Here is a 14,943-nt window from a genome sequence, read left to right on the forward strand (position 1 = left end):
GGTTCTGAGTTCAAAGGCAATTTTAACCCTTCTGCCAGGTGGTTTTGGCAGCAACAAGTGCCAGGTTCAACAACTAGGGGTTCTTTTTAACATTACAAAACAGCTCCCACCAATAAGTCTCGGAAAACTAACCACCACCCCTAGCTGCCTCTAAGAGGCAATACTTCCTATTTGCAAGTGCTGAGTCTGTGTATAACAAAGGAAAACTTTTATTAAAAGGGAAAGGGAACCCAGCATTAATTTGGGAAAACACCACCACAACAATTCAAAAGTATGCATGTGAGAAGTAATCACCTGCCCCACAGTATCTTGGGCAGCGTCCCTTGTCTTAGTTTCCCACGTTACGGTGTGAAAGTCCGATGGACGCATGTCCCTTTAATACGCCACTCTCCTTTCACTCTGCTCCACCGCACCCACAGCTGGTTGTCTGAAGTCAGCAAAGTACCAGAGGTGTATTTCTGTGGGTTCAACACCCACCCCTTTAGGGGTGGGGTCAAGCAATGACTCTGCTGCTGCTTGCCACCATCACTGCCTCCTTTGCTGCTGCTCTCTGCTGTCTCTGCCACCGCTTGCCGCTGCTCATCACTACCACTGTTATCTCTGGCAATGCTTGCCACTTGCTGCTGCCTCTGCCTCTAGCTGTACCTGTTGTGGTTGCTGGGAGACAGCGGGCCTAAGCCAGTCCAAAGCTAAAGGCCCTCTCCGTCAACCAAGCGGGAGGGGCCATTAAACCCAGGCCACAAGTAAATTCTGAGGACATCAGCTGCCATCTAACCCTGGAGATGCCTAAGCTTCAGCCAGCTGACATGCAGAAAACTGCCTCAGTCCTGGCCCCGCCAAGCTGCTCCGCCCCAAACTGTCACCTAAACTCTGGCAGGATTCGCAAACTAGCCGTCTCTCCGTCTCGCCTGTGAGTCCGGTCTGGTAGGTGTGCTCGGTGCACAAAAGCTGGCCAAGAGGGTGATCAGAACAGGAATTCTGGGAGCTGGCTAGGTCTGTCCATCTCAGGGCACCGAATAGCCCAGCCATTCAGGCACTCACCCGTGACGTGAGAGACTTGTTTTCAAATCCCTGCTCTGCTGGATTTAGAACCTGCATCTCCCACTTCCCAGGTGAGTATCCTAAACACCAGGCCATTGGTTCTCCTATGTGTGTCTAGCTGTAATACCATGTTCTGAGGTACTACCACTTAGCCCAGCTCTTAATGATTTTACCAGGTAGTGGGGAATCTCTACTGCGGCTGCAGCCTCTGCCTTGTCTTTTGCTGCAACACTATCCCTAGATCAAAAGAATGTCAAATAGCATCCACAACAGCAGGAAGGAATACGTATCCCCACTCCCTCTGAATTTTACTTGGATTTGGCATCAGTACCCTCTGCTTAGTGAGTGAAGTTAAGTTAGAATTATCCCCTCAGTGAGGGCATATTAAATACATTTCTGCTACCCTTTAGTCCTATAATAAGGGTAATAACATTTCATTACCTCTGCATTCAAGACTAAAGTGAATTTTAACCCAAAACAGACAAAATGTATCACTTTGGCAAAGCAGCTCTTTCTGCTTATCACGTAGGCAGAGTCTGCATCTCTATGCAAATATGGTCTGTTCCTGAGGTGTTTTCCCCCAGTTCACATAGGCGTGCACAGCACATGTCATTAGGGTGTGCACCCAGGGAGCCCTGTCCTAGCCCCGCCCCTCCCCTGTCCCCATCCACTCCCTCCTACTTCCCGCCCCTGACTGCCCCCCTCAGAACCTCCAACCCCCCCTGCTCCTTGTCCCCTGACTGCCCCCTCCTGAGACCCACCCCCACTGTAACTGCTTTCTAGGACCCAACCCCCTACCTGTCCCCTGACTGCCCCGACCCTTAACCATACCCCTGCCCCCGGACAGACCCCCAGGACCCCCATGCCTATCCAACTGCTCCCCGTCCCCTGACTGCCCCCGAGACCCTCTGGCCCATATCCAAACCGCCCGGCGCGGCCCCCTTACCACGCTGAAGCTCCGAACAGAGTCCCCACCAAATCCCACCCCCTGGACATCCCCTTGACAAATGGCGTGATGGCACTTACAGGGCAGGTGCAGAGAGCGCCAACCAAGCTGGAGCGCAGTGGTGGAAGAGCGCTATGACTGATGTAAGTCAACAAAGATCATGTGTAGCGCTGGGGAGGCGGTGATTGGCTGGGCGGGGGTAAGAGGGTTCTGTGTGGGGCAGTCTGGGTGCAGGCAGCTCAGTGGGGGATCTGGATGTACAGGGAGATTCCAGGTGCAGGGGTAATGGGAGTCTGCACGGGGGACCAACTGAAAGTGGCTGGAACTCAGTGGGGGAAGGGGTCTGGGTGCAGGGAAGTGGGGGTTCATATGGGTGAGGGTCTGAGTGTAGGTGGTTGGGGCTCAGTGGGGAGGGTGTCTGGGGGGCTCATCAGGGTGGTACAGATGCAGGGGAGGTGGGGCTTGTCAGAGTGAGGGTTTGAGGGGCCTGCTTAACAGGGGAGCCCCAGCTGCTGCCAAGGGGATCTGCACGCTGGGCCCCCACTTCCCCTATCCCCTTCTCTTCCACATCCCATGCCCCTTCCCCACCATTCCATCTCTTCCGCATCCCACCCCCTTCTTTCCCCCCTGCCTCTTTTCCCTTGCCCTGCCCCACAACTCACTGTTGTACAAGATGAAGGATGGCTCCCAGCAGACAGAAGGGAGCTCAACCAGCCCTAGGACCCAGAAGGTGGTGTCCAGCTGCAAAATCCAGGAAGCTGAGCAGCGCCTTCTTTTTTCAGTGGGGCTGCAGCAACTCTGTGTTCACAGAATTGGGGGGGGGACGACAGTGGCGTGACCTTGCATCCCATGTGGCCCCCCACCTCTCACCTCTATTTGGGGGGTAATGCCCCCAAACTATGCCATGAACATTCCCAATCACACACTCCTGTTTCTCCTTCACTTTCTGCAGGGAAGCAAAGAACACTGCAGGAGGGGGACCTGGGCTGTTTTCATTCCCCCTGGGGCCCAGGAGTATCCCACACAGACCCCCACTGCCCAGCACCATCCCCAGAGACCCAGCGCCCCTATCTGCCTGCCCCCCAGCCACACTCACCGGCCTGCTGGGTGGGGGCTATTTGCCTTGCCTGGGCTGAGCCAGTGTCACCGCTGGGGTTAGTAGGGGAATCAGAGTGGGAGCGGGCCTGCCCCCCTCATAACTCCCTTGCCTGGGGCCCAGACGAGCCCTCCCCCCCCATGATGGCCGAGAATGACCTGGCCCCTGCACTGATCCCAGGCGGCTCAGCCCCCGGAGGTGAGGCAGCCTGAGCAAGACGAGCTGGAGCAGCTCCCTCCCCCTCCCTGCTGGGGAGGCACAGTCAGGGAGCTCTAGAGCCGCCCCCCCTCCCCACAGCTCCCATTGGCCGGGGTTCCTGGCCAATGGGCTGGGAACCGGGTCAGCGCTGGGAGGGGGGCACTGTGCAGCGTTGCCCTGCGTCTGCCGAGACTCTCCCTGCACGCAGGGATGCTGGGGAGGGGGGAGCTGCCCCCGAGATGAGAGCACCCCACCCCGCAGCCCAACACACCCTGATCCTTGTCCCCCGACTGCCCCCACCCCTTGTCCAAGCCCCCTCAGGCTCCTAGCAGCGTCTGGCTCAGCGCGGAGCCATACACGCAGCCCCGCCCCCCACAGCTCTGACTGCCCTGCATTAGGGTGTGCACGGGCACATCCGGCACACCCCATGCGCACGCCTATGCCAGTTCATCTGTGGATGTCAGGGGAGAGCTCATTCAGACCCCAGCTTACACAAAGGAATGAAATCTAGTGATATGAATAGAGAGTCAGGTCATACAGATAATGTATGTAGTATTGGATGCTCACAACACATTTTTTGGTGGCCTCAGAGTGCGGCCACCAACTCTTGCTGGTGGCTGCTATGACATTTTTTCCTAAAATACTTAATTAACATTAGCAAAAAGAACTAAATATGCACATATACATGTCCAAACCATAGTCATTTATTTATGTAGGATTTTTTTTTCAGACTCAATAATAATAACGTACAGTTATCTCTATTCTTTACTGGACCTGAAGCAGTATCAAGTGGAGTGTCCTAGGGGTCCGTCCTGGGGCTGGTTTTGTTCAACATCTTCATTAATGATCTGAATGATGGGATGGATTGCATCCTCAGCAAGTTCGCAGATGACACTAAGCTTGGGGGAGAGGTTAGGGTGACCAGATAACAAGTGTAAAAAGAGGTGGGGGGTAATATGTGCCTATATAGGAAAAAGCCTCCCAAAACAGGACTGTCCCTATAAAATCGGGACATCTGTCACCTTAGGAGAGGTAGATACTCTGGAGGGTAGGGATAGGGTCCAGAGTGAATTAGACAAATTGGAGGATAGGGCCAAAAATAAATCTGATGAGGTTCAACAAGGAGAAGTGCAGAGTCCTGCACTTAGGATGGAAGAATCCCAGGCACTGCTACAGTCTGGGGACCAACTGGCTAAGCGGCAGTTGTGCAGAAAAGGACCCTAACGGCATATTGGGCTGCATTAGTAGGAGCACTGCCAGCAGATCGAGGGAAGTGATTATTCCCCTCTATTCAGCACTGGTGAGGCCACATCTGGAGTACTGCGTCCAGTTTTGGGGCCCCCACTCCAGAAAGGATGTGGACAAATTGGAGAGAGTCCAGTGGAGGGCAATGAAAATGATTATGGGGCTGGGGCACGTGACTTATGAGGAGAGGCTGAGGAAACTGGGCTTATATAGTCTGCAGAAGAGTGAGGGGGGATTTGATAGCAGCCTTCAACTACCTGAAGGGGGGTTCCAACGAGGATGGAGCTCGGCGGTTCTCAGTGGTGGCAGATGACAGAACAAGGAGCAATGGTCTCAAGTTGCAGTGGGGGAGGTCTAGGTTGGAAATTAGGAAAAATTATTTCACTAGGAGGGTGGTGAAGCACTGGAATGGGTTCCCTAGGGAGGTGGTGGAATCTCTTTCCTTAGAGGTTTTTAAGGCCTAGCTTGACAAAGCCCTGACTGGGATGATTTAGTTGGTGTTGGTCCTGCTTTGAGCAGGGGGTTGGACTAGATGACTTCCTGAGGTCTCTTCCAGTCCTAATGTTCTATGATTCTATGACCTAAACAGAATAGAAACACAAATAAGGTGCTTTGCATGTTATTGTCTTTTTTGTTGTTGTTTCTCTTGCTTTTTTGGCTGCAGTTATATTTTTAGACTTGCTAGCTAGTAAGTCTGCTTCTGTGAAAAGTGATATTTGTATGTTTGTTAATAGCACTTTTCACAGCAGCAGACCTGTTAGCTGGCTGGGAGTCAGTGAAAAGTGATATTAACAATCATACAAATATCACTTTTCACAGCAGACTTACTCAGCTCTGGCGAGCTGGGGGACAAATTAAGCCTTGGATTGGGGAGTGGGTAGGGAAGCAGTGGGGGTCCGGGGTGATGGGGTGGATAGGTGAAGAACTGGGGGCGGCAGCGGGGGCCAGGGGCAATGATGGGGCTGGTGAACCTGAAGTCCATCGGCTGGGGGACGGAGGCCACTGATGCGCAGCCAAAGTTCGAAGCCTAAATCCCCATGGTCAGAGTCCGTGACCAGAACCTGCTGCCTGCAACCCGCCACCCAAGGGCTGAAGCCAGAAGCCAGAACCCCACCATCCCAGGAAAGATGGAGAGCTCACTGTCTGCCTACTCCTCCAGCGTTTCTGGCTCCAGAGGACCACAGGGCTCAACCCCTTCTTGCAGCTCCAGGGAAGGGGTCGCTGCTTTGCCTCCACCCCACCAGTCACCGTCCAGAAAGCTGTGGCTGCAAGAAAAGCGCCTGGTGGCCGCATGTGGCCACGGTGGCCACATTTGAGAAACGTATAGTGCAGGGGTCGGGAACCTTTCAGAAGTGGTGTGCCGAGACTTCATTTGTTCACTCTAATTTCAGGTTTCACATGCCAGTAATACATTGTAATGTTTTTAGAAGGTCTGTTTCTCTAAGTCTATAATATATAACCAAACTATTGTTGTATGTAAAGTAAATAAGGTTTTTAAAATGTTTAAGAAGCTTCATTTAAAATTAAATTAAAATGCAGAGCCCCCCCGGACTGGTGGCCAGGACCTGGGCAGTGTGAGTGCCACTGAAAATCAGCTTGCGTGCCGCCTTCGGCACGCGTGCCATAGGTTGCCTACCCCTGGTATAGTGCTAGTCTGAGACCTGGGTACAATTCCCTGCTCTGCCACAGACTTCGTGTGTCATTTTGTGTAAGTCATGTAGCATCACTGTATCAGAGGGGTAGCCGTGTTAGTCTGAATCTGTAAAAAGCAACAGAGGGTCCTGTGGCACCTTTAAGACTAACAGAAGTATTGGGAGCATAAGCTTTCATGGGTAAGAACCTCACTTGTTCAGATGCAAGTATTCCATTACTTGCATCTGAAGAAGTGAGGTTCTTACCCACGAAAGCTTATGCTCCCAATACTTCTGTTAGTCTTAAAGGTAGCATCACTGTGCCTCAGTTCCCCATCTCTAAAATGGGGATCACAGCACTTCTCCACTTCATGGGGTGTTGTGACTCATGAGGATAAACACATTTGAGACTGTGAGGTGCACAGATACATAGTGATGGGGGACAGATAAGTACCTAGGGTAGATAGATAATGTTTTTACCCCTCAGCTCACACATTGGGCAAAAACTACTCTAAAACATTAGACTTGCACAGTTAAGCACACAAAAGTTAGGAAATGCCAGAATTAAGGCTGTCCAATTTCTGAAGTTTTTAAAAGCACAAACTAAGAAAACCAGAAATTCCACCATTCCATTCTATCAGTCACATTGACACCCAGATAGGGTGTCACCAATGTTGGAAATTTTAGATTCACTGCACAGACCTCTATCACTTGAGCTCACTGAGTAACTAGAAGCAGCAGTAGGCTGTAATCCTCTTTGTGGACCAGGCACTAAACGCAGGTACCATAAGATACAAGGGGATTCACAGCTATTTGCTGGACAACAAAGCAATGTTGATATGCAGGAATCTTGGGTTCAGTTCTCGGGTTGGGTAGGGGTGAGTGTGTTGTAGTGCTTTTAGGTTATGTCTACACTACACAGCTAAAAGGCATGCAGTGTAGTCGCTGTTTGTTGGCAGGAGAGAGCTCTCCTGCCGACAAAAATCTTCCACCCCCAATGAATAGCTTTAGCATGTCGGCAGGAGAGTGCTCCTGCTCACAAGGCGCTGCTCACACTGACGCCTGTTGTCAACAAAACTTTTGTCTTTTGGGATGTGTGTTTTTTTAACGCCTCTGAACGACAAAAGTTTTGTCTTTCACTTGCCAGTATAGACAACGCCTTAGAGGCTAGACCTTTATAACCTGCTGGGGTTCCCAGAACTGTGAGCCACTCTGTTACCCCACTTAGCCTAGGAAATGAGAACTTTGCTGTTAAGATAGTTTGTTCAGATAGTTAAAGTTTGGCAAAGTTATAAGCAACTGAAAACAGAGCCTTATAATCAGGGCCGGCTTTAGGAAGTGCGGGGCCCAATTCAAACATTTTTGGCGGGGCCCCGGCAGGGATGACTAACAACAACAACAAAAAAACATGTAAAAAAAAGCCTTTTGTTTCTTCCATGTATTATTTACTTTCCATAACTATATAAATAATAAAATTATATATTATGTACATTGCGTCATATATGCTGTTGATCGGTTATTAATGAGCTCCGTTTCACATGTGTGGGTCCCCGCCATTCCCTGGGGTGGTGTGCACGTGTGTGGGTCCCAGCTGCGCAGGTGTGCAGGGTTACTGCCCTGGGAACTGCAGGTCACCAGTGGACATGGGGCTGGCTGGAGGCAGGGCAGGGGCTGACTGGAGGTAGGGTCGGGCTGCAGGCCGGGCAAGGGGTGCAGGGCTGGCTGGAGACAGGGGTGTGTGGGGCAGGCTGGCTGGCTTCAGGCAGGGTCGCAGTGGTGTGTGGCAGGGGTTGGCAGGGCTGGCGACAGAGGAGTGCGGGACAGGCTGGCTTCAGGCAGAGGAGTGCGGCAGGGGTTGGCTGGAGACTGGGCAGGGGGTGCGGGGCTGGCTGCAGGCAGGGCAGGGGGTGCAGGGCTGGTGCGGGCAGGGCAGGGTGTGCTGGGCTGGTGCGGGCAGGGGTGTGTGTGGGGCTGGCTGGCTTTGGGCAGGTCCGCAGCGGGGTGTGGCAGGGGTTGACTGGAGACAGAGCAGAGGGTGTGGTAAGGGTTGGCTGTGGACAGGGGGTGCAGGGCTGGCTGCAGGCAGGGCAGGGGGGGCGGGGCTGGTGCAGGTAGGGCAGGGGCTGGCTGCGGGCAGGGGGTGCAGGGCTGGCTGGAGACAGGGGTTGGCTGCGGGCAGGGCAGGGGGTATGGGGCTGGTGTGGGCAGGGGGTGCAGCTGGAGCCCTGGCCCTTTAAATAGCCCCCGAGCCCCCGCTATCCCAGGGCAATTGGGGCTATTTAAAGGCCCTGGGGCTCCCCTGCTTCTACCGCCCTGGCCCTTTAAATAGCCGAGGGAGCCCTGGGAAAGCGTCGGGGCTCCAGCGGCTATTTAAAGGGCCGGGGCAGTAGAGGCAGCGGGAGCCCCGGACTTTTTAAATAGCCCCCAGAGCCCCGCAGCCCTACCCCAGGGCTCCAGCAGTGGGGCTCTGGTGGCAATTTAAAGGGCCTGGGGCTCCAGCCCCTGCTGGGAGCCCCAGGCCCTTTAAATTGCCCCCTGGGGAAGCCAGGCCACGCCGGTACGCCGTACCGGGGCTTGGGCGCGGGGCCCTCTTAGGCGCGGGGCCCGATTCAGGGAAATTGGATGAATTGGCCTAAAGCCGGCCCTGCTTATAATGGAACTTTTTAGGCAGCCTTAACCATAGGTTCACTACCAGTGCTGCCTATAAATGACATATTGTGAGACTTGAAATAAAATCATGAGAATTGGCAGCACTATACCATCTTTAATGAATTTGCTTTACAGAGTGTGTATGGTGTATGCTGTTTGAGTATACCTCTACCGTGCTATAATGCGGTCGTGGGGAGTCAAAAATCCCTACCGCGTTATAGCTGAAACCCCGTTATATTGGGGTAGGAGTGGCAGGGCTCTGGCGGTGATTTAAAGAGCTCCAGGCTCCAGCCGCTGCGGGGCGCCCCAGGCCCTTTAAATCACCGGCAAGCCCCACTGCCGCAGCCCCGGGGTAGGAGCGGCAGGGCTCCGGCGGTGATTTAAAGGGCCCGGGGCTCCCTGCAGCAGCCGGAGCCCCGGACCCTTTAAAGTGCCACTGGAGCCCCGCTGCTACCACACTATACGCAAACCCGTGTTATATCGGGTCGCGTTATAGCGGGGTAGAGGTGTATTCAATTACACTGCTCTACAGCCAAAATGCTTCTGAAATAAATGTAGTCAAACTTTACTAATTCCGGGTCACTGAGAACGAAAATGATGCTTAAAATTGTTGATTGGCTCTAGTTTTCAAGATATGCTATTGGGTCAGTATATACGACCCTTGACTTGGGAATGGCAGAGGATAAGTGAGTTATAAAGGGAAGGGATCTCAATTTAAACCAGAAATGACTAAAATACATCTTTGACTGGATCTATGAATAAATCTATGACTGGGTTTGGACAGTACTTGCTTTTTAGGCAAAACAATGAATGATGCAATCTGAAGCTGGTATTGCGTCATACATAATATGAATCATGGGATAGTCGTGCAAGAGATTCCCACTACATCAAGAAAGATTGGCCAAAAATTGTAGACCAGTGATATTTGTATATTAGATCTCTCTTCTCCAGCTCCCTCTCTCAAGCCCTGGTCAAACAGGGCTGAATTTACAAAAATTGCTTAATTGACGAACAGTGTGTGCTGTGGTGGCTGCTCAGCTGTTTGGTAGCAATTGGTGAGTCTTCAGATATAAAAACTGAGAGTTTGCATCTCAGAAGAAGCCCAGCACAGATGGTTCCAAGCACAGCAGAGTGCTTCAGTTTTGCCAGGTTAAAAACAATTGATGCCTCCTGGAAATGTTTGATAGACATTTGATTTGGCTAAATCTGCTTATTTGCAACTTTATTTTCCTTCCAGTTTTTTACAAGATTCTTGTATTTTAGGAGTTTGACTTGTTTCTGCTCCTTATTCTTCACCCATGGTCACAATTATTTTGCAACACAGTTGTTTAGAGAAGAGTTTGAGTATGTCTTTAAGTGAGGAATAAACAGCAGTAGTTGATGAATTACTGAGGGCTTGTCTATACTTCTAGCACTGCAGCTGCGACAGTGTAGCTGTGCTGCTGTAGCGCTTAGTGAAGACATTACCTACACCAGGGGTCGGCAACCTTTCCGAAGTGGTGTGCCGAGTCTTCATTTATTCACTCTCATTTAAGGTTTCACGTGCCAGTCAGATATTTGAAAGTTTTTAGAAGATCTTTCTATAAGTCTATAATATATAACTAAATTATTGTTGTATATAAAGTAAATAAGGTTTTTAAAATGTTTAAGAAACTTAATTAAAATTAAATTAAAATGCAGAACCTCCGCAGTGCGAGTGCCACTGAAAATCAGCTTGCGTGCCACCTTCGGCACGCGTGCCATAGGTTGCCTACCCCTGACCTACACCAATGGGAGAACTTCCTTTGTCAGCGTAGGTACTCCACCTCCTGACAGGTCATATCTATGTCAATGGGAGAAGCCCTCCCATTGACAGAGCGCTGTCTACACTGGGGGTTAGGTCGATATAACTACGTTACTCAGGGGTGTGGATTTTCCATACCCTTGAGTGACATAGTTATACCAACATAAGTTCCTCATGTGGACCAAGTCTGAGCAACAATGATCCTGGTTTTATGGAAATTATTGAGAGGTGAAACCTCCCTGTAAAATTACATACTGTATGGACAGCAAAATTCCTTTCAGATAAAATGTCTTTCCTTGTTTTCCATGAGGCATTTTTACCTCCCTAATCTGAAGATTTCAATGCGGTTATGGTGTTGGTAGTATTATTTCAATAGAGCTTTAATCGAGATTGTGCAGTTAAATTTAATTAACTCTTTAGGATTTTAGTGAATTTGCCTTTTCCCCCCAAAATTATTTTTATATTGAAGATACTGAAATTTTCCAAATAAGAAAACATATTTGTTGGACTGCGTGATTACAATACGTCCATGTCCTTTGCTTGAACTTCCCATGTATTCATTGTTTTAAATTGTCATCTAGAATTTCAGAAAAGATCAAAATACCCAGCCCTGAGAATATCATGGTATCACTTTATCACAGCATCATACTGCAGCTGAATATACAGGAGATGCAACCTTATTCCTGTGCATTTAAGTTAGGTATAACTGTATTTAAAATGAGGTAATAAAATATTGGGTTAGGCCTGGATCCACAAAGGGACTTAGGAGTCGCAGTGTCAAGTTTTAGGTACCTAGAAAATCACAGGAATAGCACTGCAGTCCCTGAAGCCTGAGCTAGGTGCCTAGGCTCCCTATGCAATAAATAGGGAAGGTTAGGCACCTAAGAAGAAGTGGGCTGTAGTCCATGAAAGCTTATGCTCTAATAAATTTGTTAGTCTCTAAGGTGCCACAAGTACTCCTGTTCTTTTTGCGGATACAGACTAACACGGCTGCTACTCTGGCACCTAAGAATGCGATCCACAAAAGCCAGCACACTAGCTGGGGACCCACCTAAACTAGCCAATGGGAGATGCTAATAAGAAAGGTGTCTCCAAAGCCATGCCTCTATCACAGAGATATGTGCTTAATTCTGGGCTGCAGCGAGGCACCAATCTCTGCTTGTGATCCATGAATGTGAACCATTCTTCTAGAGTCAGGCAGCTGCAATACCTAAGTCTTTTCTTGTTAGGTGTCTGCCACACTGCACACAAAATGGCCAGAGCTGGTGGCGCTGCGCACCTTATAACTTTTAGCCCAGTGGTTAGAGCGCAGCTGAAGGGGGACTTGAACCTGTGTCTCCCACATGTGTGTGTAGGAGTGGGGGCAGGGCCAGCTTTAGGACCTGCGGGGCCCGATTCAAATACCCGGCGGCGGTCCAGGTCTTCAGCAGCACTGAAGGACCTCCCGCCGCCGAAGTGCCGCCGAAAACCTGGAGCGGACTGCCGCTGGGTGAGTAAAAAAGATTAAAAATTTAAAAAGGCGCCTAAGGTGCGGGGCTCTCTTAGGCGCGGGCACGGGGCCCGATTCCTAAAGCTGGCCCTGGGTGGGGGGGCATGCTAACAGTGGGCTACAAGCTATAAGAGGGGCACTGCCGCCTCTCTCTTGTCCTCCTCGAGCCAGCTTTTGAATGGGGCCTGATCCAGCAGGCAGCCTGTAAGCATGCCTGCTGGATCAGGGCCTGCAGGTGAGATAGGGGCTCCTCCACCTATCATCCCCGGTTCATGGATCATCCTTAGGCAGGAGATAGGCATCTGGACGCCTACAGTAAGGCAGAAGTGCATATGCCTAGAGGCAGAAACAGAGGTACTTAGGAAACTTTTACCTTGAAAACTTAGGCACCTACAGGATTCGGCTGCAGGAGTGCTGTGGATTGCAGTGGTGCCTAAAACTGGGATTTAGGTGCCTAACTCTTTATGGACCTGGGTCTTAATGCTCATTACTTCCATCATTGCTGGAATGAGTTTTGGGCTCCTATGCAGTGATCTCAGGTGAGATTTTCAAAGATATTTAGGTGCCTAAGATAAAGATAGGTGCCTACTGGGATTTTCAAAAGTGCCTAAGGTAGGGTTACCATCTTTCAGGTTCCCAAAAAGAGGACACAGCCGAAAGCGGGGGGAGTTGGAAGGGGGGCACAGTTGGGGAGTGCTGGATAGGATATGGAGCTGGAAGGGTGTGTGTGTACTGTGTGGGGGCATTTGGGGGGCGCTGGAGGGGTCTGTGTACTGGGAGGGGTACCTGGGGGTGCTGGAAGGGGAACCTGCAATCTCAATCTCAAGATGGGGTGCAGTGTCACTTCCTGTCACGATGGTAGGGCGGCTGGTGCAGGCCCCGGATGCAACGCCATCCATCCATCAACACTTCCCTGCCTCTCACCCTCTCCAGGGCTGGGAGCTGGGGCCTGGGTGGGCAGGATCCAGCATCTATGGCTGCAGTGGAGGTACCAGTCCGGATCTGGAGACAGCTCTTTCTGAGCTGCAACATCTTCTCCGCAAAAATCCTGGACATTTCCTCTAATTTGAAAAATACACCCAGACAGAGGATCAGAAAACAGGAAATGTCAGGGAAAACCCAGACATATAGTAACTTTAGCCTAAGGGCTTGTCTACACTTAACACACTGTAGCAATGCTTCAGTGAATCTACCTCCCGCAAAAGAATTCTCCCGCTAAGCTAGCACTGTGTGCATTGTGGATTTTTGACACCCTTGAGTGACATAGTTATACTGACCAAATTTGCTGGTGTAGACCAGGCTAAGCAGGTTAGGCACCTAACTCCCACAGAAATCAATTGAAATTAGGTACCTAACCTGCTGAGGTATTTTTGAAAACCCCATTAGGTGTTTATCAGCATCTTTAAGCAACTAAATACCCTGGGAAATCTGACCCTTGCTGCCTCTCGCTTCCTGTTGAGTTTCTCTCTAGTAGGGTTGCCAACTTTCTAATTGCAGAAAACCAAACATCCTTTCCCTGCCCCTTCTTCACCCCTGCTCCGAGCCCCCCTCAACCTACGCCATCCCCCCTCCCTCCCTCGCTCTCCTCCATCCTCAATCACTTGCTCATTTTCACCAGGCTGGGATAGGGTAGGGTTACCATATTTTGAGCCTCCAAAAGGAGGACACTCCACGGGGCCCCGGCCCCGCCCCAGCCCCGCCCACGCCCAACTCCGCCCCTTCCCCAAAGTCCCCGCCCCAACTCCGCCCCCTCCCCTGCTTCCCGCGAATATTTGATTCGCGGGAAGCCTGAAGCAGGTAAGGGAGGTGTGGGGGGAGGAGGCGCGGCCCAGTCTGGCCCCCCCGGCGTCTCCAGCCTGGGTCGGCCCTCCCAGCACTGCTGGTCCCCGGCCCGGCCCCCGGCCGAGTACCCCTGGCCCGCCCAGCACTGCCAGCCCCCGGGACCCCGGCCAAGCACCCCCGGCCCGGCCCCGCCGGCCCCCGAGCCCCCGGCCCGGCACCGCCGACCGCCGGCCCCTGAGCTCCCGGCTCGGCCTCGCCGACCGCCGGCTCCCGAGCCCCCGGCCCGGCCCCGCCGGCCCCCGAGACCCCGGCCCGGCCCCGCCGACCGCCGGCCCCCGAGGCCCCCGCCCAGCACCGCCGGCCCCCGAGCCCCCGGCCCGGCACCGCCGACCGCCAGCCCCCCGCCCGGCACCGCTGGCCCCCGAGCCCCTGAGCCCCTGGCCCGGCACCGCCGACTGCCGGCCCCCAAGCCCCCGGCCCGGCACCACTGACCGCCGGCTCCCGAGCCCCCGGCCCGGCACCGCCGGCCCTGCATGTCCCGATTTTCCCGGACATGTCCGGCTTTTTGGGATTTCCCCCCGGACGGGGATTTGGAGCCCAAAAAGCTGGACATGTCCAGGAAAATCCGGACGTATGGTAACCCTAGGATAGGGGGTTGGGGTGTGGGAGGAGGTGTGGGTTCCAGCTAGGGGTGTGGGCTCTGGGATGAGGGGCTTGGGGTACAGGAGGGGGCTGAGGGGTGGGGCCTAGGGGTTTGGAGTGTGGGAGGGGCCTCTGGGCTCGGGGGACGGGAAGGGGTGAGGACTCCGGTTGGGGGCTCTGGGGTGAACCTGGGGCTGAGGGGCTTGGGGTGCGGAAGGGGGTGTGGGGTGCGGGCTCCAGGCAGTGCTGACCTCAGGCGGTCTTGGCATTTCCCAGGGATGGAGGAAGTCAGCACGGCTCCCGGGAAGCGGATGGCATGTCCCATTGGCTCCTAGGCGGAGGGGCGGCCAGGAAGCTCCGCATGCTGCTCCTGCCCACAAGTGCTGCCCCTGGCTCCCGGCCAATGGGAGCTGCGGAGCCGGCGCTTGGGGCAGGGGCACT

This window comes from Malaclemys terrapin, chromosome 24 (assembly GCF_027887155.1).
Source record: "Malaclemys terrapin pileata isolate rMalTer1 chromosome 24, rMalTer1.hap1, whole genome shotgun sequence".
Classification (NCBI taxonomy): Eukaryota; Metazoa; Chordata; order Testudines; family Emydidae; genus Malaclemys; species Malaclemys terrapin.